This window comes from Oryza glaberrima, chromosome 11 (genome assembly GCF_000147395.1).
Source record: "Oryza glaberrima chromosome 11, OglaRS2, whole genome shotgun sequence".
NCBI lineage: Eukaryota > Viridiplantae > Streptophyta > Magnoliopsida > Poales > Poaceae > Oryza > Oryza glaberrima.
In genome coordinates, this window is record NC_068336.1 from 17,065,889 (window position 1) to 17,088,173 (window position 22,285).

Consider the following 22,285-nt stretch of genomic DNA (forward strand, 5'->3'; position numbering starts at 1 on the left):
AACAACCACCTCTCATGCAAAAGACACAATCACAAACTACAAAAAATATTAAATGACAAGAGTATACTCCCGTCTTTAGTACGTAGTATAGATTGACTCTTAATGGATAAAATAAATAGTATAGTGTATTGCAGTTAATTAGTGTATTAGAGGTTGTGTATTGTATATGCTAACTTATAATTCATGGGTAGATGACGCGGCGGATATATAGAATTAGAAAATTAACTTGCTCTAGTTAAGATGGCTCCTACCTGATCTCTCTCCTACCTTAGCTCACCATTTAATCATATATATATGGTATGTTAGAACTTATGTTAAGAGTCCTATATATATAGCACTTGTTCTTAAGCTATTCTGGATCCGGAGTACCACAGCATTTGAGATTAAGGTAGCCTTCATGCATGACATATATATTGACACTAGTACAGTACTAGTACACATATCTCCCCCCAGACTCCCCACCGCGCAGAGACGTACACGGAGCCGGAATTCAGGCAACGACGACGACGTACGTACGCCGTTGATTAATCGATCGATCACCGGATATGTAGGTGCGTATGCATGCTATTGCTTACATTAGCCTGGAGGTAATTAATACTACCTCCATATTTTTAATGTATTTTAATGTATGACGCTGTTGACTTTTTATCCAACGTTTGACTATTCGTCTTATTTAAAAAATTTATGTAATTATCATTTATTTTTATTATAACTTGATTCGTCATCAAATGTTCTTTAAGCATGACATAAATATTTTCATATTTGCAAAAAAAAATTGAATAAAACGAATGGTCAAACGTTGGTCGAAAAATCAATGGTGTCATACATTAAAATACGGAGGAAGTACTCCGTATACAACCCGGCCGGTGATCGATGGTCTCGACTCCAACCTTCAGGAAAGTGTTCAGGAAAGTGGAGCACACTAGCTAGCTAGCTGGTTTTGCTTGGATAAAGAGCGGAGCGGGGTCTAATAGAGAAAAGAAAGAGGTATTAATATTTCTCCATCTACCTCTGCATGATTTTAGTCAGCCAGCTAGCGCACTATGCATGTCACCGTCAGTGCAGTCATGCCATCAGAAGAAATATATTGGTGGACACGCATGCTCCCATGCGTGTCCACCACCTCTAATTGGGAGGGTGTTTTAATTTTATTAGAAAATGTGAATAATGGGACTGTTAACTTCGATTGGCTTCATTTTAAATCAACATAGATCCGCTTCTTTCTCTTAAGGTTGTATTTGCGGTTTTAATGCAAATCCATATATAGTTCATTCTTTATCTTTTATTTAGGCTCTACACAATTTTACATCATAGTGATCATATGTGAGAAAGTAGCTAGCAACATAATAATACATGCTTCTAGGATTTACCATGGGGGCTTGTAGGAGAACCTCTAATTAGTATACATAAAAATTGAGAGATAGGTAGATTATTGCTTGTTGTTAGTTTGGCATACATTGTGAAGTAAATCGAGTCATAGTTTGACGTACGTTGCCATATGTCAAATTAGATTGTATCCTTTTCCAATCATACTAGCAACGTATATATATTTCTATATATGAGTATTTAATTCATTTGTCCATGTCTCATGGTAATTATAAGCTTTTCTGCATGATGCTTTTCCATAACACTTAATTCCACGCTCGCCTTTCCGATCACTATATAGTAGGAGTATCTTACAATACGCAGAAAGCATGAGACCTCCTTAGCTAGCCTTTGGCCTTTTGCTTCCTCGTGCTAAGCTTGCGGTACTTTTCTCCCGTGTGGTTATGCTATTTTGGCATTCATTCAACGGTGCATCTTTACTGACTTTTCTTAATTAAACTCTTGATTATTTCATTGTTGCCCCCCATCACAATTCTTCGGACAGCTTTGTTGCAAGATAGGAAAAACAGCAAGGCCGCATGTTGACTTTATTCATCTAAATACTTATACCATCTTATAGGATATACTTACTCTCAGCAGTAACCTGATCCCTAGCTAATTACTTGAAAATTATTGTGCTGGATCGATCCTTATCATGCCACATTATTGTTAGCGCAGTTTTACCATCCTTCAAATAATGGTACTATAAAGTACCATATTTTTCTAGCATAAAATTTTAATACATCTAGGTACTAATATGTTTGGAGAATAGCAAATTTTATGGTCTTGAAAAGTATCTTGAGATGCTTTTAGTGTAAAGTTTCGGTATCTCGAGATACCTAAGTACCTAATGACACCAAATTTTAGGTTTTTATACCATCGTTAAAAAGGGAACTAGAGGAACTACATTTCTAGCGTAAAAACATGGTATCTCCAGATACTATGTACCTTGAAGCACACCAAGTCTCCTACTTGGCGCGCCACTATCGACTGGCCATACCTGCAAACGATATTTGTAGAGTATAAGGATCGTTGGAATAAGGGTATACGCGAGATTGAGGCAAAAGAAATGGGAGACAAGGATTTTTATATATGTTCAAACCCCTTAACTAACAGGTAATAGCCATACTTCTGTTTGCTGAAGCCAGTGTTGCTTTTATATATCAGTATCACACGAGTACAATATCTGGGATGACCTAATCTAGTCTCTGTCAGCTTGGCGGTATGGAGTTTTCACACGTAGTCAACGACTAGTATAGTTTACTTTCTCGAATATGAACTCGGCGAGATCACATGTTGCCCTTGATCCCTCCTGTCAGCCTCTGTGGATTCAGATCCCTCCTGTCTGTATTGGCTTGTATTCCGTGTTGGTATGTCCCCTCTCCTTCTAGAAGGTCTTGTATTTATAGCGAATATTATTTTTTTTTAAAGTAGAACTCGGAGACTCCATATCGAATACATACTAATTAAGGAGACATTATACTCTAATATTTTCTATTTTAGAAAGATAATTTTCTTCTTTATCCATCATATTTTCTTAATCAAAGAATATATTCTTTTATACTATTAGGTATATAATATTTTCATATATCTCGATCCCATGTATAGAATGTATGCGTTATCCTTGAAGCTTACAAAACTGTGCCCTGTATCCGTTCCTACTTACGAAAGGTGATTGCGTATTTCACGCAGACCGGCTCACATGCACAACTGTCGATCGAGCGCAAATTATTCTCTCTTGGTGCTTAAATTTATGCTTATAAGTAAATTGATGAATAAATTACATTGATGGTACACAAACTTTTTAGGTGGATGTAATTTAGTATATAAACTTATAAAATGCTCGTTTCAGTACACGAACTTGTCTAGTTCGTACGAACGAGGACCAAAATAACTTGACAATGTTAATTTTATGAAGCGATGTTGATTAGAATGTGGTGTGCATACGTGTAGTGAGTATGCATAGGACATTCAATATTTTAAATTTGGTCTCTACTTTATTCTTCACCATGGAAATGATGAACTTCATATATTTCTAACCTTTATACCATTGCTCGTTTTTTTAATCTTTTTTTTACTATCACTCTATCATATTCTATTTTTTATTGAAGATGTGTATGTCTATTAACAACCTCTTCTCAGATATATGCCCTAAATCAATAACATTTGCAATGTAGTGTCATTTTCGTCTTTCTCTGCACGCACCAGACAAGTTTATACACCAAAACGAGCATTTTACAAGTTTGTGCACTAGATTGCACCCACATGACAAGTTCGTATACCGACGATGCAATTTACTCTTATCTATTATATACTAAATCGAGGTCCATTAAACTTGCTACAAATACTCTCATGCTGCCATGTATAACTCCTATAAATACTCCTAAGTCACTACATGGCGTTTTAATAAATTTAAGAAATATTTAATAATTCTTAAAAAGGAAAACCATAGAGTGGACCCACTTTATATCCGTATCTTGTATCACCAGTTCACGTACTGTGTGCACATATGTACGCCACATATATCCTTTCCCTACTCCTCTTCATGCTATATTATGTAGAAAATACATAATACATCATTAGATCATTTAATTATTTACCACAAAATTTATAGTTCAAGACTCAAACTAACTATATTTAGTAAAAGAAATAAAACATATTTATACGGAAAATCATATAGATATTTTAACAATCTATTTAACAACACATATATTTTAATAGAACAATATGCAATAATAAACAGTTTTAATTAGAAAATAGATATTAATAAGTACATAACTTTGGGTCTTTATTATGTTTGTAAATATAGATAACTCAAGTTGGTGAAACCATTGAATCTATCTCAAAGGAAACAAAACTCCTCTCCTCGTAATGTCAGACGTACATGTGCACGTCTCCTGAAAGTAAGATCAGGATACATATATCTAATCTATCTTTATTGATCCATATGTAAATATATATAACAAATTATGTTAATATGAACCAAATTAAAGGAGCGCTAGCTTGATGGTCCATTATCAACAATAATATTTTTTAAGATTTGTTAAAAACAGTCCCAAAACATTCAATTTAAAAAGAAAAAGCACCTTATTTTTAATTTGAACTTTCAGACCTATTTTCTAAACAAACTAAGTCTACCTCCTTTTTAAATGATGAAGAAGAAAATAATAATTACTTATAGAGATGAATTAAATATTACGTAGTATGAAGATAACAAATACCTAATAAAAATTATGTAAGCAAAGCCAACAAATAAATTTATGAAAAAAAAACGTACTTGCAAGTGTTATATGGCTGATTTTCAATCCTTATAAGTTTTTCAAATACAGGCTTATACTCCCTCCGTTTTACAATGTAAGTAATTCATTAACATCAATATGAATGTGGAAAATGCTAGAATTACTTACATTGTAAAACGGAGGGAGTAATATACATGCCCGTGTGAATACGCGGGCTATCATCCATGTTAACTGTAATAAGAAGATAGTACAAACTACGAAGGTACGTAGCTCACTGGTACATGCAAGAAGAATTACCGAAAGCAAACTTCGATAGATCTACAGCAAACATCGATCAAAACACAACTAGATTATTATAAGCGATCAAGCGCGTCGAAACTAAGCACACAAAGATAGAGGTAGGTATAGTACTCCGTAATAGCCACCACAATAAATAAGATAAGCAACTGCGTCTGGCCCTGCCCATATGGTGTTACTCAGTTTCTTCGATCTGCTACTACAGCACGATGAAATGGAGATGGATTTTCATGGTTGGATATCCACTCATTTCTTACATGTCACCTAAATAATTATAAAAAAAATAATAAAGATAAATTAATATAAGGTATATCACTCCACAAACATGTAAGTTCTAATTCGACTTCTACAAGTCATAAAAAAGAAAAAACTGAAACTAGTATGCGCACATTCAAAGTTAAATTTGTTATTTTTGTTACAGTTTATAGAAGTCCAATTTAAACTTGCATGTTTATGAAGTGATATATCTCATATTATTCTATTTTTTTGATTTTTAATAACTATTTAAATGACATGAAAAAAAGGAGTAGATATCCAACCGAGTGATGAAAATACTCCTTTCCCCGATGAACTTTGGCAAGTTTTTGCTGCTGAGCAACATGAACAAGATGTCCATATTAGAGGCCATATATGTGTCCAACCGCGAGTGATGAAAATACTTTTCCCAGAGCTCTGAGCAGTTGAATGGTCCTTTTCAACTCGGTGCTAAGCTTCTTTCATGTTTGTCAAGGTTTTTTCAACCCATCAAAACCGCTGCTCTATTTTTTTTTATTTTTTGATTTTGGGGGGGAAGAAATTCCAGCTCCGTACCGCCACTAACTTGGAATACGCCTTTATTGTGTAAGTGAAATAAAAACATTGAGTGTGAAATGAGCGCGCCAATAATTGCAGACAGGGATCATCTTTCTGGACCATCAGATTAGATCACTTTTGCTCAAATCACTAATAATGCTACTCCCTCCGTTTCACAATGTAAGTCATTCTAACATTTCCCATGTCTAGATTCATTAACATCAATAAGAATGTGGGAAATGTTAGAATGATTGCATTGTGAAACGGAGGGAGTACATTACATTTACCAAATGAATGAAGGAAAAAAACACTAATTAATTAGTTCCTTCAAGAAATATAAGACTATCCTATTGATGTACAAGGAGCTTAATTAGTTATGAGCACATGCACATGACAGATTTTAAGTTGATGAAAACACTCTGAATTGCTTTTGATTCTAATGCATGTAGCAAAGCCAACGAACTAGTACTACTCTAACTCTTGCAGATAGCTTAGCTACAATTAGGATCGATGGTTACGTTACTGCTACTTACTAGGTCGCTGTAGATTCTTTTATCCCCTTTTAATTTCCGAGATTATATTGGGAGTAGCTATATTTATGGCGCTAAATTTTTCACCAAAAAATAGTCGGTATATATTTACATTGTAACTCTCTAAATTACATGTTTAATTTTAGTGTATTTACAATGTAAGTTCCAAAATTACATATGTAAATACTAAAATTACATATGTAAATCCCAAATTTACATCCTAATTACATATGTAATTAGGATGTAAATTTGTATAAATTTGTATAAAAATATAAATAATTATTAAAATATGTGTAAAAATATAAAAATATGTGTAACTCCTGTATAAATTTGTATAAAAATATAAATAATTATTAATTTTACTACGGAGGTGTGCTAATGAGCTTGGAGCTTGATTAGGTGCAGTTGATTCTTTCGCATAAGCTGTAGCCTACAAGATGGGTGCAGGTGCTAACGAATCTTATCAAGAATCTCACGGTTAAAACATCTCACTATAATTTGCCCTAAAATACGTCGACACAAATTTAGCAATGCCGATTACATTGCCTGAAAAAAAGAAAAGAAAAGGGTGTGGGACTGGGACCGACCATTAACAGAGGAAAGCCATGGTCAATGGAACACCTTCCATTAATACTGTAATTGTGATCATGTGGACCATCAGTGCAAGCAAAGGCCAGGCCATTGAACTACTGTCGTGTAAGCCCACCAACAACCAAAAAAAAAAAACTCCATCCGTTTCAAAATGTTTTACACCGTTGACTTTTTAGCACATATTTGACCGTTCGTCTTATTAAAAAAAATTTGTGAAATATGTAAAACCATGTGTACATGAAAGTATATTTAACAATGAATCAAATGATATGAAAAGAATAAATAATTACTTAAATTTTTTGAATAAGACGAATAGTCAAAAACATACTAAAAAGTCAACGGTATCAAATATTTTGAAACGGAGGGAGTATTCCATCTCACCCAGTGGTAAAGGTTGCTTGAGCGATTTTCGAATTGGGATCCATCAATCTTGTTGACTAAATTAAAGTCTAGATGCACCGATATTCTCTGTATCTGTTTTTTTTTTAGAATTATTCTATGTATCTATATATATTTACGTACTCCATCCTCCCAAAAGACATCTCCTTTAGCCAATTTTACACATATCATGACAGGTTTAAAAGACTAGGATGTAAGGATGTTGTCAACTAGCCATCTTTTTCAAAGACAACACTTACTAGGTACTTCGAAATGCATCACATTAATGGGGATGCAAGGAAACTATTCTTACAACATTTAACGGTGGATCAAGGGTAAAAAAGCATGGCAAAAAAGAAAGATTAAACGGGATCAGGTTTTACAGATGTGTATGAGAACACTGCTGAAGAGGAGAGAAAAATTGAGAGTGCTTCTAAACGATGTGAGAAGCACAACCTTTATGAGGATTTGAGAACAGTATCTAGCATCATATACTCTACTTTTAAAGAGGCATTCGAAAATAATGGACTTACAGAGACGAGCAGTTCACATGACGACTGCTTGAGACAACAACTTTTCAAATGCCATCTACTCAAGGTATTTTTGCAAGAATATTGGTATTTTGAGAGGTTACAAATATCCATGCAGTATGGGACAAATACAAGGATTCAATATCTGAAGATTACAACCAGTAGAACACCAACCTAGTATGAGTAGAGCAGATTGTGCTTAGAGATATACGAGGTATTATAGTCTTCCTGAGGTGAATAATATAAAATAAAATAAACATGAGTTGTAAGTGCGGCTTAATGCGGGTGACTTTTTTTCTTTATTAAATTTAATTATGCTATCTACCATATTATCAATCAGGTGAATTTTTCAATGACAACAACATTGTAGATACATAAACATCTCTTGATGAGCAGCGTGAGGATTTGATAAGATCATATATTAGGTGATCAATAAGAGCCAAGTGTTTTTCATAAACGTCCCATGAGGCCTAGAAAGACATTCATGTACTAGGCACAGAAAGAAAAAAAAATAATATTCTTAGACATGTATGGTTAAAACAACAAATGCTTAAAGCGAATATGGTTACCTAAAAGCGTATGTTCACAGCAAGAGATGAAGGTACTTTGAGGAGGAGGGGGGGGGGGGGGGGGGGCAGTCCACCATCAGAACTATAATCGTCCATATCTTACAAATAAAAGACAGCTTGTTATTTTTCTTCAAGTCAGCGCTCATCATATATATGTTAACAATTCAGGAAATGTTATTCCAATTGAAAAGAACATACACTTCTTGAAATACATATTCACATGTTGGGACACAAGAATATACACTTGCTGAAGCTAGAATCTACACTTATGCCCATACCTGGCCAAACACAATACCCCCAAGCTAACAATTTCGCCACAATCCCTTGCTAATCCCATCCAAACACACACACAGACACACCATATGGCATTTCATGAAATTAATTGCATTGATGACCCGACCAATTCAAACTACAAACATGTAAAATGTTTTGTAGATATATAGATCGCTAGATATCTAGATGAAACCACAGCATAAACCAAAATAAACCCTGATAGGTCAATGTGATTGTAGTTATCAAAGGTATGATTCAGACATATCAGCGCATGCATGTGACCGGATAATCGCTTGCTATATGCTAGCAGAGAAGAAAACAATCAAAACCGCCCTACAGGATAAACAAGTAAAAACAATATAAGTAATTCTTATGTTAAATACTACTAGGATGTCAAATTTTACACTGAACTATTGGTTTTCAGAACAAGCTGAATTAGAGGCCATTATATATGCAAATAATATATGCTCGAACTAGTTTCAGACCATCCATTTTAGGTGTGACCAACAACAATAGTAGTAGACCAGAGACAGAGTATTAACATACTATTCAGCTATTACTAAGTCTGCTTATTCACAAGATTAAGACCATTATCTAAAAAATGTACAACATTCAGATAAATCCTATTGCCAATGAACAAAGACTACACCCAAAGTGCACACGATGCTTTGTTGATGCCTGACATGGAAATCATAAAACAAATCATGATATATTTCACTTCTGCAGTTCTGATGTCCTAGGGTATTCTTCAGATAACCACAAATTCAGCAACACAGAAAAAAGTTAGAGCCAAACACAAAGAAAAAAATCACAAAGCAAACTGCTGCTAATCCTGGAGCTGCAGCAGCATCCACAGTTCACTTTTTTTAAAAAAAGATTTGCAAACAAACTACAAATCACCTATGTCATTCTCAGGTCAGCTATTGATGATAAAATACTGTATGTTAACTAGCCAAGGTCTTAAATCCTTCACAGGAATCTGCAACACAAAATCCTAGATGATTCTATTACAGGAAAATAGTTTGTAATGTAAAACTTATTTCAAATGCAGCCATTAAGCACGATTGGATCAAAGGATTTTGGTGGGATACATTCAGAAAATTATATCCTAAATATCAATGGTGCAGACCACATAGTGTGAAAAAACCCAACTCATCGTAGTAGATTTTGGTCATGTCTTAGGCAATCCCCTCTTCTCCAGAAAGAAAAAAATTCCCCACCATAGCAGAAACCTACAGCCAAAACCAAAGTTCTATTCAAACAAAATCCACCATCCCCAATTGACAAAATTGCACACAAATCGGACAAAAAGAGGTCTGAATCCAATGCATTCGGAACATCGATAGCACTCAAAACCAATGTACTACTCACAGACTGAGGTCTGAGTCCAACACCACAATGTGGACCAGTGGGGCTCCATCCAAGGAGCCAGAAAGCTCGACAACCAACGACAGGAGGGAGCCGGTGGGTAGATCAGCTGGCAGCAATCCTCGCAGACGCTGATATCTGAGCTCATTGCCCCACCGTGGACGAGTGAGGTGCCATCCAATGAGCCATGGAGGTCAACGACCAAAAGTGAACGACAGGAAACACCAATGGGCAGATCAACCAGTGGAGACCCTAGCAGAGGCAAGACTCCGAGCCCATCGCCTATTGCCTCACCGTGTACTGGCTAGTGGTCACTGCTCCACTTCTCATTTCTCTCTCACACACACACTCAATTTCTGTAATTGCGAGTGCAGGTATGGGTCCAATAGAAGCAAAGCCTGAAACAATGCACAAATCTTAAAGACAAATCGACGGTCAAAAAAATTCAACTGAATAGCAAATCCCTAATTAAATACTTGCGTGTATACCAATTTATTAACATACGGGTTGTCACATTTCTTGTCCAAAAGGGGACATATACAGAGTGTCACCCAAGCAGTGAGGCGGTTCCTAAATCCTAATTGTTCAATTGAACAACCATCCACACAAGACTACTGACGCCCTTAACAATAATGGGGCACTGCAAGCAAATCAAGAAGACAGTATACTTGATCACTGAACAAATAAAACAGGATGAGGAATAATGCCATTTGCTCCAAAGCAAAGTACTGAAAAAATAAATAAACCAGCCATATATTCAGATCCAAATTTTATGTTACAAAAAATGAAATATCTGTTGCATAGCAATGATCCTTTTGTTTAAAATAGCAAAACTGACAGTATGTCCACTCTACTTCCAAAACTGTGCAAATTGAAAATACTATTCAAGGTTGAGAAATTATTATCATTTCATTCTGACAAAGAAAAAAAACCCTACTGTTGTTATGGTTTTCATGTTCCACCTGCATGCACCTGAACTTGCTGTCAAATATAAAACGTGATGGAAAATTTGGAAAAATGACTTAAATATCAATGCCTACCTAGAGGTACTAAACTACTAATACATAATATATCGTAGGTATAGTCCAACTCAAATAAAAAGAAATTCAAAGTTCAATTTGGCTCTTATATTGGCTGGCTTTATATGATTATAGAAGCCATTAACTCAGAAGGATCAGTTCCATTTTGTTTTTCTTTATCACACTAGCTAAATTCCCATGAGTTGCGACAGAATTTTAAGAAAACCATCTAAAATTATATCCGTCTCTAAATCATGTGTATGGACTTTTACCATCTGGACTATTGGTTTACATGAACTACTCAGATTCTAGGCAATACATGTATCTTAATGTCTACCAATTCTACTGACGAGGATAAATTGATGTAAATACCTAAACATTGGAAATGATGAGAATATTTGAGTTCCAATCAAATTAATTAGATGCTAAATTTATTCATATTCGTAATAACGTACTCCCTCTGTACTCGTAAATGAAGTCATTTTGGACAACAACACGGTCTCCAAAACACAACTTTAACTTTTTGTTTCTATAAAAATATTTATTAAAAAGTGATATATGTATGCTTTTATAAAAGTATTTTTCAAGACAAATCTATTCATATAATTTTTACATTTTCAAACTTAACAACTTAAGAGTTATTCATGATTTATATTCCCAAGGTTTGGCTTACGCATTGTCCTAAAGGACTTCCTTTATGAGTACGGAGGGAGTACGTAAATAAATATTTGTGCAGCAGTATGTAAAAGCCAATTTGAGGAAATGTTTTTTTATCTCTAATTGAGAATTTTCCAAAAAAAATTATGTTGGTCACAACTTTTGACAAGAGAGATTTTAATCTTTGGTTGAAAATTTTCCCACAAATTATTCCAGCCTCTAGAAGAAAGTTTCCAAGAACCATATCAAAAGACCAAAGGATCTGCCAAATAAGTTGGTTGGTAGAAAACATAAAGAAACAATACTCTTCTTAATTTATTAGCTACAGCCCAAATATTCCAGACTCCAGAGTATTCCCTGACCACATGGACGAAATCGTCCATTCGTCCTCCTAGGAAACAAAAGCTTGGTACATGCACTAGACGTTGACATGGCACCTCACCCAAAAGCTTGGTGTGGTCAGCCCATTCGACAACAACCACATTGGCTAGCCATTTACAACCGATCGACAGCAGCTGGGCAGTCCCATGTGGCAGTAGTGATGGGTGATGATATATAAACCGTAGAAACAGTACTAGTAACATGTCCGTGCATTGCAACGGACCTATATGACTGTAAGGATGGGCTACATGGGCCCATAGGAGAAAGAATTTTTTAACATGGTCCCATAGGAGAAAGGGATCGTTTTTTAACCAAGCGTTTAGTGTTTTTTCTGGTTTTCTCGTGAGGGGGTGTGCAGGGCACGCTACGCACGATGGGGGGAGAGGTGAGCAGAAGGATGACTGTGCTTTTAAAGTAGTAAGAGACAGATTAGCAATCTCATAATTCAGAGTCATGTCCAGCTTGACCAGTAACGATATTTGCACAGTAAATGCATCAATATGCAATGTGTAAGCAGTTGACCAGTGGATATATCCATGTCCTAATTTGACCCCTAAAGCATGAAGTTAAACTATGAAAAGCATCAAATGTTGTGAGGAAAATAAACAACAGAATCATAATCTATAAATCTCTGCATCTAAGACAAAAGAATACCCCAAGATAATATTGACAGCTTTGTCTGACCAACTCCGACTATTGCAATTAACTGCTATGAAAAAAAATGACCTGCTACAACTGACCTGCACTTTGCTTCACAAATGTTTTCTAGACTATCAGCAAAGAATTCTTTGAGTGCACAGTCGCACAGATAAAACCATCCCTGACAAGGTAATAAAAAATAACAATGAGGTTACACAAGCCAAACTGTAAATCTTAACCGTAGGACTTACTCGTTGTTCGGACGATCTTACCTCCATGTTCTTCAGATTATTCCAATTCTTGATGCTCATCTTCACCACAGTCATGCAGCTGGACTGCTGGAGGCATATGAGGACAGGTCCCAACACGTGATGCTGCTACTCAACGTAATCCCATCTGAACGAACTCCATTAGATTCGCGCATATTGTAGTTTTCTCTCCGTCAACCTGAATGAAGAAAACAAACAAACAAACAAGAGCTTATTTTTCATGCATTTAAAGAAGAACAAATCAACTTTACAGATATCAGACCGTATAAACAAAGTTAATATAACTAGTGCTGTTTCTGCTAGAATATGGGCACTTTCGAATTTCCACATAGCCACGGTTGTGCAACAAGAGAACAAAAACAGGAACAGGGAGATATATAAGAATTTAGGCAAAGCGTTACAATAACACATTTGTGTTACTCTAATGTGCAGTCCCACATTTTATTCACCGGGGCAATCTGATCAATCAATCGATGTCGTGGTTTATCTACCCCTAGAGGAGAGGGAGGGAAGGAGGAAGGGATCCATACCTGTGCGCTAGCCGCTAGGGCTTAGGACCTCCCAACCGTCGCCGCCGCCGCCGCCGCCGCCGGTGATTTCTCCTCCCTCCTGCTTCCATTCAACGCAAGAGGCGGGCGGTGGCGCGGCTGGATCCGAGGGAGAGGGCGGATTGGAGGGTTCGCACGCCAGGGGCGGCGGCGCTGAGAGCCGCTGATGCCGCGGGAGGACGTGGTGGAGGCGTCGTTCGCCAGGATGGAGACGAGGCAGATTGGGGTGAGATGGGACATGGGCCGTGCCGGGCTATGGACGGCCCATCGGTTGTATCGTCTCATCTTCTCCGAATGGGAAAGTATCTATATCTATCTTATCCATCTATTCTTCGGTGGTGTTTGAATCTTTTGAGGAAGAAGATGAAGATGAAGATAAAAATTAACTGTTTCACGTAAAACGAGGAGATAATAACGTGTGATTAATTGTGTTTTAATTATTACAAACTTGAAAAATTGATTAGTCTGATATTTTAGAGCAACTTCATATAGAAAGTTTTTCCATGAAACCGTTTAACGGTTTGAAAAACATGCCACGAGTATCTAAAATTTCATCCAATTTTTATTGGAGAAAAGAACACAGCCAAAAAGCTCTCACGTTGATCAGAAAGATGTGACCATTAATTAGGTGATTCAATCTAATCCTGACCATCAATTAACATATCACACTTGTGGGCCACTTTAAAAGCCCATTAAATCTAGAGGTATTATTTCGTTAGGAGTCCACCGTTTCTATCAGATACAATCCTTTCGATATATCCATCTCCGGATGATGAAGCCGCTACCATATCCCGCCGATGTCGACTGCACTCGACGAACTCAAGCCGCCGCCGCCGAGTGTGTCGTCAGCATTCTATGAGAAAACAAGATGGCACTATATATGTATGTCAACCATGGAACGTTCGTGCTTGAGACCATGCATGCTTGCTCTAGATATAGTAAGATCTCCACAATTCTGATGTTATTATTTTAATCAAAGATTAGATCGTTACACTAGAAGGGATACCATCATCTCAATCGGGTGGTAAACCCCATCTCAATCGGGCACGACGTCCGTCACAGACTAGAAGTCACAGATGTGAAGAGTTATCTCAATCGGGCAAACTGCCGTCACGGATGAATCTATCTCAATCGGCCCCTAATTAAAGCCCGTCACTGATAGCTTTGACCCAGACGACCAGTCAAACTATAGCCCGTCATGGATGACCTATCTCAATTAGCTTTGACCCAGACGACCAGTCAAACTATAGCCCGTCACGGATGACCTATCTCAATCGAGCCACAACTAGCGCCCGTCACAGATGACCCTTATCTGTGACAGGCATTAACTATAGCCCGCCATAGATGAGTCATCTGTGACGGGCATTAACTATGGCCCGTCACAAATGAGTATAATCTAAAAAAAATAAATTTTACTTTTTTGGCTAGCCTCAGACCTCCTAGGCCAGTCTTTTATTGTCCTCACTCGTGTGCGGGTACCCACTTCTCAGTTGGTCACCTATCTCGAAATTGAACTATAGCCCGTCACAGATGAGTATAATCTAAAAAAAGTAAATTTTATTTTTTTGGCTAGCCTCAGACCTCCTAGGCCAGTCTTTTATTGTCCTCACTCGTGTGCGGGTACGCTTAACATCAAAGTTCTTTGGAGATTGGCTTCCAAAAAAGTAGTTGTAACTTGTTGGTATGAGTATTCTATTAATCTTATTAAGCCCTAGGTCAGGATGTCAAATTGGGGTTATTAAATGATTTCAAATGGAAAAAAGTCACAAAAACCAAAGTTGTAGAACTCATCGAGGTGCAAAATTTTTATTTTGGTAATTTCTCCATATGACTCTATTTAAACAATTTGAAATTTGAAATTCAAAGTTTGAAAAGTTCAAATAGAATTTTAGATCAGTGAACGACTTCAAATGAAAAAAATGTCAATAACAAAGTTGTATAATTTATCAAGATTTACAAATTTTAGTTTGGTCATTTTTTTATATAACATTTTTTTAACAGTTTGAATTTGAATTTGAAAATATGACAACTTCAAACAACATTTTCAAATAGTAAATGATATCAACTGAAAAAGTCATCAACAACAAAGTTGAATAACTCATCAAGATATAAAACTTTTATTTTGATCATTTCTTCATACGACAAAGTGATATTAACATTGTTTACAAAATTGACATATCTCTTATCTGGTTTTATAAATTATAACACATATATGTAAAATTTGTGAATAATATTACTAACATTTCGTCGGATGAAGAAATAACAAAAATAAAAGTTTTAGATCTTGATGAGTTATTCAACTTTGTTGTTGATGACTTTTTCAGTTGAAATCATTTAGTATTTGAAAATGTTGTTTGAAGTTGTCATATTTTCAAATTCAAATTCAAACTGTTAAAAAAATGTTATATAAAAAAATGACCAAACTAAAATTTGTAAATCTTGATAAATTATACAACTTTGTTATTGACATTTTTTTCATTTGAAATTATTTACTACCCGTAAAGTTATTTTGACTCATAAAATAAATTATTATACTGCACTTAATTATTTTGCTATAGTTCAACTTACAAATATAAACATTTCATATCAAAAATGAAAAAAATAGTCATCGGTGACGGGCTTTAGTTAATGCCCGATAGAGATTAAGTATATAGCCCGTCACTGATGAGTCATCTGTGACGGGCCTAGTTGTTATCTCAAACGTGCCTTAAGTTGGTGCACGTCACGGATGATGGTCATCCGTGACAGGCCACAACTTGAGGCCCGTTTGAGATATGGAATGTTATCTCAATCGGGTCTAAAGTTGGTGTGGTCATCTGTGACGGGCCGCAACTTTAGGCCCGTTTGAGATATGGAATGTTATCTCAATCGGGCCTAAACTACGGCCCGTCACTGATAGGTGTCATCTGTGACGGGCTTAGGTTTTATGCCCATCTAACATGTCTGTGCGACCATATCTCAATCGGGCACTTTTTGGCCTGATTGAGATGACTTCCTTGTGACGGCCCGCTATTTCTAGACATATTAGAGTCCGTCACAGATAGAAGGATCTGTACTAGTGTTACATTCTTTTGGTTCAATTTAATTAGTTCATTCTTTGCATGTTCCCATTTGAAAACAAATCGATAATGAGTCAGATTATTTCATCAGTCAAAATTGTTCGTGCTACAGCTGCAGCAAGATACAGGTCTACATGGTAATACCAAACTTTTTTAGGGCATATGTTCATGCCATTAATATCTCACGATAAAAAAAATTAATGTTATATGGCTGCATTGTTAAAGAGAGATTACTTGAAGACAACCTGAAAGGAACAGTGAAGAGCTGATACTATATAATGGGGACAGGATGGACTACAAGAAATTGCTAAAATTACATATGGATATAAATATCAGGTATTGGTAAGTTCTTCATTTGTGCCTAACATTTATTGATAAGCTTATATATCTATACTATCAAAAGTACCCGTGCGTTGCACCGGATGATTACAGAGTGTGTATAGTGACAAAAAAATGTTGTTTGGTTTAGACAATTAATCTACTTAAAAAAATGTTTGTTTCGTCCGTATGCGGTGGGCCACCACCGCCACCACGGGCTCCTCCTCCTCCTCGTCGGCGCGCGGTGGGCTCACCGTCGATCGGAGTTGCGCCCGCCGACCGCCCACCCCCGCATGCCCGCCTCCGCGTGCTGCATGCGCCGTTGTGCGCGCCGCCGCGAGGGATTGCGGCCAACCGCTCGCCCCTGCCCCCGTCCCTGCACGCGCGCCGCCGCTCCACTTGTGCCCGTGGGTGATGATGAGAGAGGGGGAAGATTGGAAAATGAGGTCTTACAGGTGGCCCCCACTATTTTTAGAAAAGAAAATGCTGATTGGATTTTTATTGAGATTTGAAGTGTAATTTTTTCACTCCTCCGTGCGATCCGTTACTCCCAATCGTTTGAGTCCGAGTAGTATGCAACAGTGTGCTCAATTTTGTGAGAAAGGGAAAATTGCTATTTCTTAAGGATGTGGGGAATTATGGCTTTGTTACTTTCTTTATTAAGATGTGCTTTGTGAAAAACTTTCAATATAGAAGTTGCTTTAAAATAATAAACAATATATTTGAAAGTTTATAATAATTAAACATAATTAATCATGAGTTGAAGAAGTGGCAAGGGGAGGGCCATAACGGAGTAAGCGTCCATATATCTAGTTTGGGCGATGCATAAATTTATATACAGCAGTAAACTTAATTTATAATGGAGGTAGCAGTAGTTATGTGTTGCAACGAGACTATGGTTGTGTTTAGATTCCACCTCAAAATTTTTTATCCTGTCACATCGAACATTTGAACACTTGTATGAAGTATTAAATACAGGCAAAAAAAAAAAACTAATTACACAGATTGCGTGTAAATGGTGAGACAAATTTTTTAAGGCTTATTAGTCCATGATTTAACAATGTGGTGCTACAGTAAATATTTGCTAATGACGGATTAATTAAGCTTAATAAATTCGTCTCGCAGTTTATAGACAGAATCTATAATTTTGTTATTAGTCTATATTTAATACTTTAAATGTGTACCAATATATATATTGTGACACGACAAAACTTTACGCCCTAACGCCTAGGTCTAAACACCCCTATCTCAACAAATGTTATCTCAGGAAATATTAAAAATAAGTAATCGATGATTTTTATCGTAATAAATTAAAAAAAAGGAAAAGAAACAGTGAGTGGTGTCAGAGACCAGCGTGAAAGGCCGAGAGCTGCTGCAGAGGCGTATTGATTTTTCTCGCTCTCTCTCTCTCACTCTCTCCGTCTCTCGTTTCTTTCTTCTCTCCAGAGTCCAACTCCAGACCTAGCTCTCGTCGTCGGTCAGATCCACAATCGCAGGCCAGCAAGGTGAAGGTTAGGTTGGTTCTTCCAGATCCGGGCTCTTCCCCCTCGCTTCTGTCACCAGATCCGGAGCTGGTCGTCGCAGGGGTGGGGGTGGGTGGGTTTCTCTCGTTTTCCTCTCCTCTCTGGTCTTCTCTATCGCTCTCCTCTCTCCGAGGCGGCAGGCGGCGGCGCAAGAGGAGAGGCGGTGGGTGGCGGCGGCGGCGGGTGGAGACGGTGCGGCCCAGCGGCGGGAGGCGGCATCGGCGGAGATGGCCGTGCCCTCCCCTCCGCGGCAGCGGCGTGCGGCGGGAGGAGCGGCAGCCGCCTGGAGCCGCCCTCCCTCCGCCAGATCCGACGGGAGGAAGGGCTCCGGAGCCGCGCCGCCTCACCGTCCTCCGCGCCACCACCGAATGCGTTGGTCGTCTTGACGCCGCCGCCCGCCTAGAAAGCGTCGCGCCCACGAGATCTTTCGAAGCGCCGCCTCCCCTTGGGACCTACAATAGCCGACGCTGCCCACAAGACCGCTGGCCTTCAACCGATGCCGAGGAAGAAAGCCGTCTCCCCTCCGCAAGGACTGATGCCGTCCCTGCCACCGTCCTGCGTCGAGCTCGTCCACAAGTCCGACGACCGCGCCAAGCACTTCCGCCGCCGCACGTCGCCTGCAATCCGACGTGCCTCCTGCTACCTTTGTACAATGGTCTCCTCGCTCAGATGGATCGGATTGGGAGGGAGGTAATACATGGGTATTAGGTTTCTTGTTGGGATCAAATTCACGAGGTCGAGATTAAATTTGGTATTTCCGTGTGGATTTTGGTTGTTCGGTTTATTGATTGATTTGGGGATCTAGCTCAGGGATTTTTTTTTTGAAGACAGACTCGGACTCAAACGATTGGGATGAACGGATCGCACGGACGATCCGTGTTGATTTTGGTTGTTCGGTTGATTGATTGATTTGGAATCTAGCTCGGGGATTTTTTTTTAAGACAAACTCGGACTCAAACGATTGGGAGGAACGGATCGCACGGACGAGTGGAAAATCGGGCATAATGATGAAAATTATATTAGATTGGAATTGGTGTATGGGCTTGTAGATGGACCTAGAATACTGAAATAACAGTTTGGGCTTGTATTGTACTTCGTATTGTACTTCCATATGGACCGAACCAAAACATAATCGGGCGGATGAATCGGATCGGATGAGTTTAGCGCGATTAATGACGGACGAAAATCCGTGATTACTGTGCGATGTGACGACCGGAAAAATCCAAATATTTATATTAATTATAGATATCTATCTTTCTATCTACCTATCTATATGTCGATCGATCTATCTATCTCTTATATTAACTAGAAAGATTTAACCATTAATAAAGTACATCGTAAGATCACAACTGTAGAACTGTAGAAGGTGTTAAGAGTCTATATTTGAGAAAAAAAAAAGTATTGGGCCTCTTTTTAGCCCATCTGGCCGACCATACGTATCGATCTTTCACAGGTTATCCTTCTTCGTATCAATCTCAGATTCATTCAATGGGAAAACCTTAACGTGTACAAGAATCCTGGCATTGAAAGGCTAGGTGGCATATGCCGGCGATCAATAGATCGATTCATTTATGTGGTGCTCCCTGGAAGTTAAATCCACGGTAATTCACTATTTATTTTTTTTCAGTACTCAGAGATAAAAAAAAGCAGAAAACCTACACCACGACATCCCATGGAGATAGGATCCCCTCCTCCTACCTCACTCTCCTCCCCCAAATCAGACGGCACTGCAGCCCTCCCTGTCGTTGTCGCCCACCGCTCGCCGAAGCCGGCGGCCGCCACCGCGGGGGAGGTGGTGACGGCGAGGAGCTCGGCGGCGGGCGCGGTGAGCGAGAGGGAGAGCGGGAGCGGGGCGCGGTGGAGCCGGAACAGGTGCGGTTGAGGCGACATCCTCCATGCCCATGTCTCCTCGACGCCATCCTCTGCCGTTGTGGTCCTCCCTCCCCCACGTCTCATCCTCTTTTTGATGGTACCCACTTATTACCCGCAAGTATCAGGCTTGATACCTTGGTACCAAGGTCTGATACCTAGGAACCACCCGGTACCTTAGGTACCGGGCATCAGGTATCGGTCGATACCTAGTCGGTACCAAAGGTACCAGGTACCAACCGGTACCTAAGGTACCAGGTACTAGGGGAGCACATGTCCCCCACGTCTTCTCTTTTTGACGGTACCCTCTGATACCCCACAAGTATCAGGCTTGATACCTTAGCACCAAGGTCTGATACCTAGGTATCAGGTATCGGTCGATACCTAGTCGGTATCAAAGGTACCAGGTACCAACCGATATCTATGGTACCAGGTATTAGGTACCAGGTATTAGGGAGCACACGTGGACAGAGGAAAGGAAAGCGGAGAGTCACATTAAAATATCCCGTTACAACGGTATCCCGTTGTGTAGCTGCCCTCTAAAAAAAGATGGCACACTCACGATAATTATCTCTTTAATCCCATGCATTAAGCATACTAAAGAGATGGCACACGGATGCTTATTATCTCTTTATTTTCCCGTGTATTAAGGGTCTTTAATTTCCCATGTATTAAGGGACGCATTCACAGGTAGATGGGAGTGGTGTGCTTATATATTAGCTGTATGTATGCATATCAGAATTTCAAATTTATTACATAGTGAAAAAACTATGGAAATACTATATATAATTCAGACTACAACTTTTAAGACTCAACTATTTTTTAAAAAAAATCATTATATATTTAAAAATTCATAGTTATCTTTTTAAAAAATAATTTGGAATCAACGCCAGGTAGAACTAGATACTTTATTAATTTTAATTCTGAGCATTGCAATTATTAAGTCATGGAAATGTACTATAAAAAATTACTTCCTCCGTTTCATAATATAAGACTTTATAGCATTGCCCATATTCATATAGATATTAATAAATCTAGACACACATATATATAGCTAGATTCATTAACATCTATATTAATGTGGGCAATTAATGCTAGAAAGTCTTATAATATGAAACGGGGGAGTACATATTTTACAATTACTATTTTTGAATTTACAGCTGTTAATCGAACGCCAATATATAGTTCAGTTCCTAAAAACATATAAATAATATATCATGGACTCTTTAGGTTTTAGTTTTTTTTCCAAAGTTTATTGTTCCTCTAAATCCAGAATTAATAAACATGGAGTTGTTCCTATCTTACACTCTTAGTTAAGTATTTTGTAAATTTTCGAAATTAGGAGTAGCAATTGACATAGACCCTCTTCTCATCTCACCGTAATTTTGTAAATTTGCCAACGTATGATTAAATTTTTAATATTTTGGCGGCTAGTTCAGCTAGAGCACAGGATCCCGTTAGGGTGCAAGGGCCACGGGGATAGTTAACGGGTGTTTGACCACCCATTCGCTTTTTCAAATCGATCATCTTTGGGCCTGGTTAGTTCCTAAAGACTTTTCTCAAATACATCACATCGAATCTTTTGACATATATATGGAACATTAAATATAGATAAAAAGAAAAACTAATTACAAAATTTGCATGTAAATCGTGAGACGAATCTATTGAGCCTAATTAGGTCATGATTAGCCATAAGTGCTATAGTAATCTACATGTGCTAATGACGGATTAATTAGGCTCAAAAGATTTGTCTCGTAGTTTCCAGGCGAGTTATGAAATTAGTTTTTTTATTCGTGTCCGAAAACCCCTTCTGATATCCGGTCAAACGTCTGATGTGACATCCAAAAATTTTCATTTCACCAACTAAACAGGCCCTCTGTGTGTCCGCGCACGTCGCGAGACTCACGAGAGGCACTGCACTGCACATCGCTCTAAGTATGGCTGAGTTCGGGAGTGAGGGTTGGTTCTAACACGCAAAACAGAGTGATAGTTAGTATATGATTTATTAAGTATTAGTTAAAATAAAGAGTGAAGTATATGGGCGGTCCCTAAATTTGTGCCGGTGTGTCAT

The 22,285-nt window shown here is 38.1% G+C and overlaps 1 long non-coding RNA gene across 6 annotated transcripts; it reads right to left on the bottom strand.

Moving 5' to 3' along the window:
• Positions 1-4,794: 4,794 nt before the first annotated feature.
• Positions 4,795-13,704, bottom strand: LOC127753676 (uncharacterized). Of its 6 annotated transcripts, none has more exons than XR_008012681.1 (6): positions 13,428-13,704; positions 12,901-13,075; positions 12,730-12,809; positions 9,717-10,330; positions 8,292-8,389; positions 4,795-5,165 (listed from the first exon to the last, which is right to left on the bottom strand). It is a non-coding gene; the product is annotated as an uncharacterized LOC127753676 (long non-coding RNA). The 6 variants fall into 6 exon arrangements; XR_008012680.1 differs by lacking the exon at positions 4,795-5,165 and adding an exon at positions 7,214-7,896; XR_008012682.1 differs by lacking the exon at positions 4,795-5,165 and having other exon boundaries at positions 7,214-8,389; positions 9,717-9,796; positions 9,936-10,330; positions 13,428-13,702.
• Positions 13,705-22,285: the final 8,581 nt, after the last annotated feature.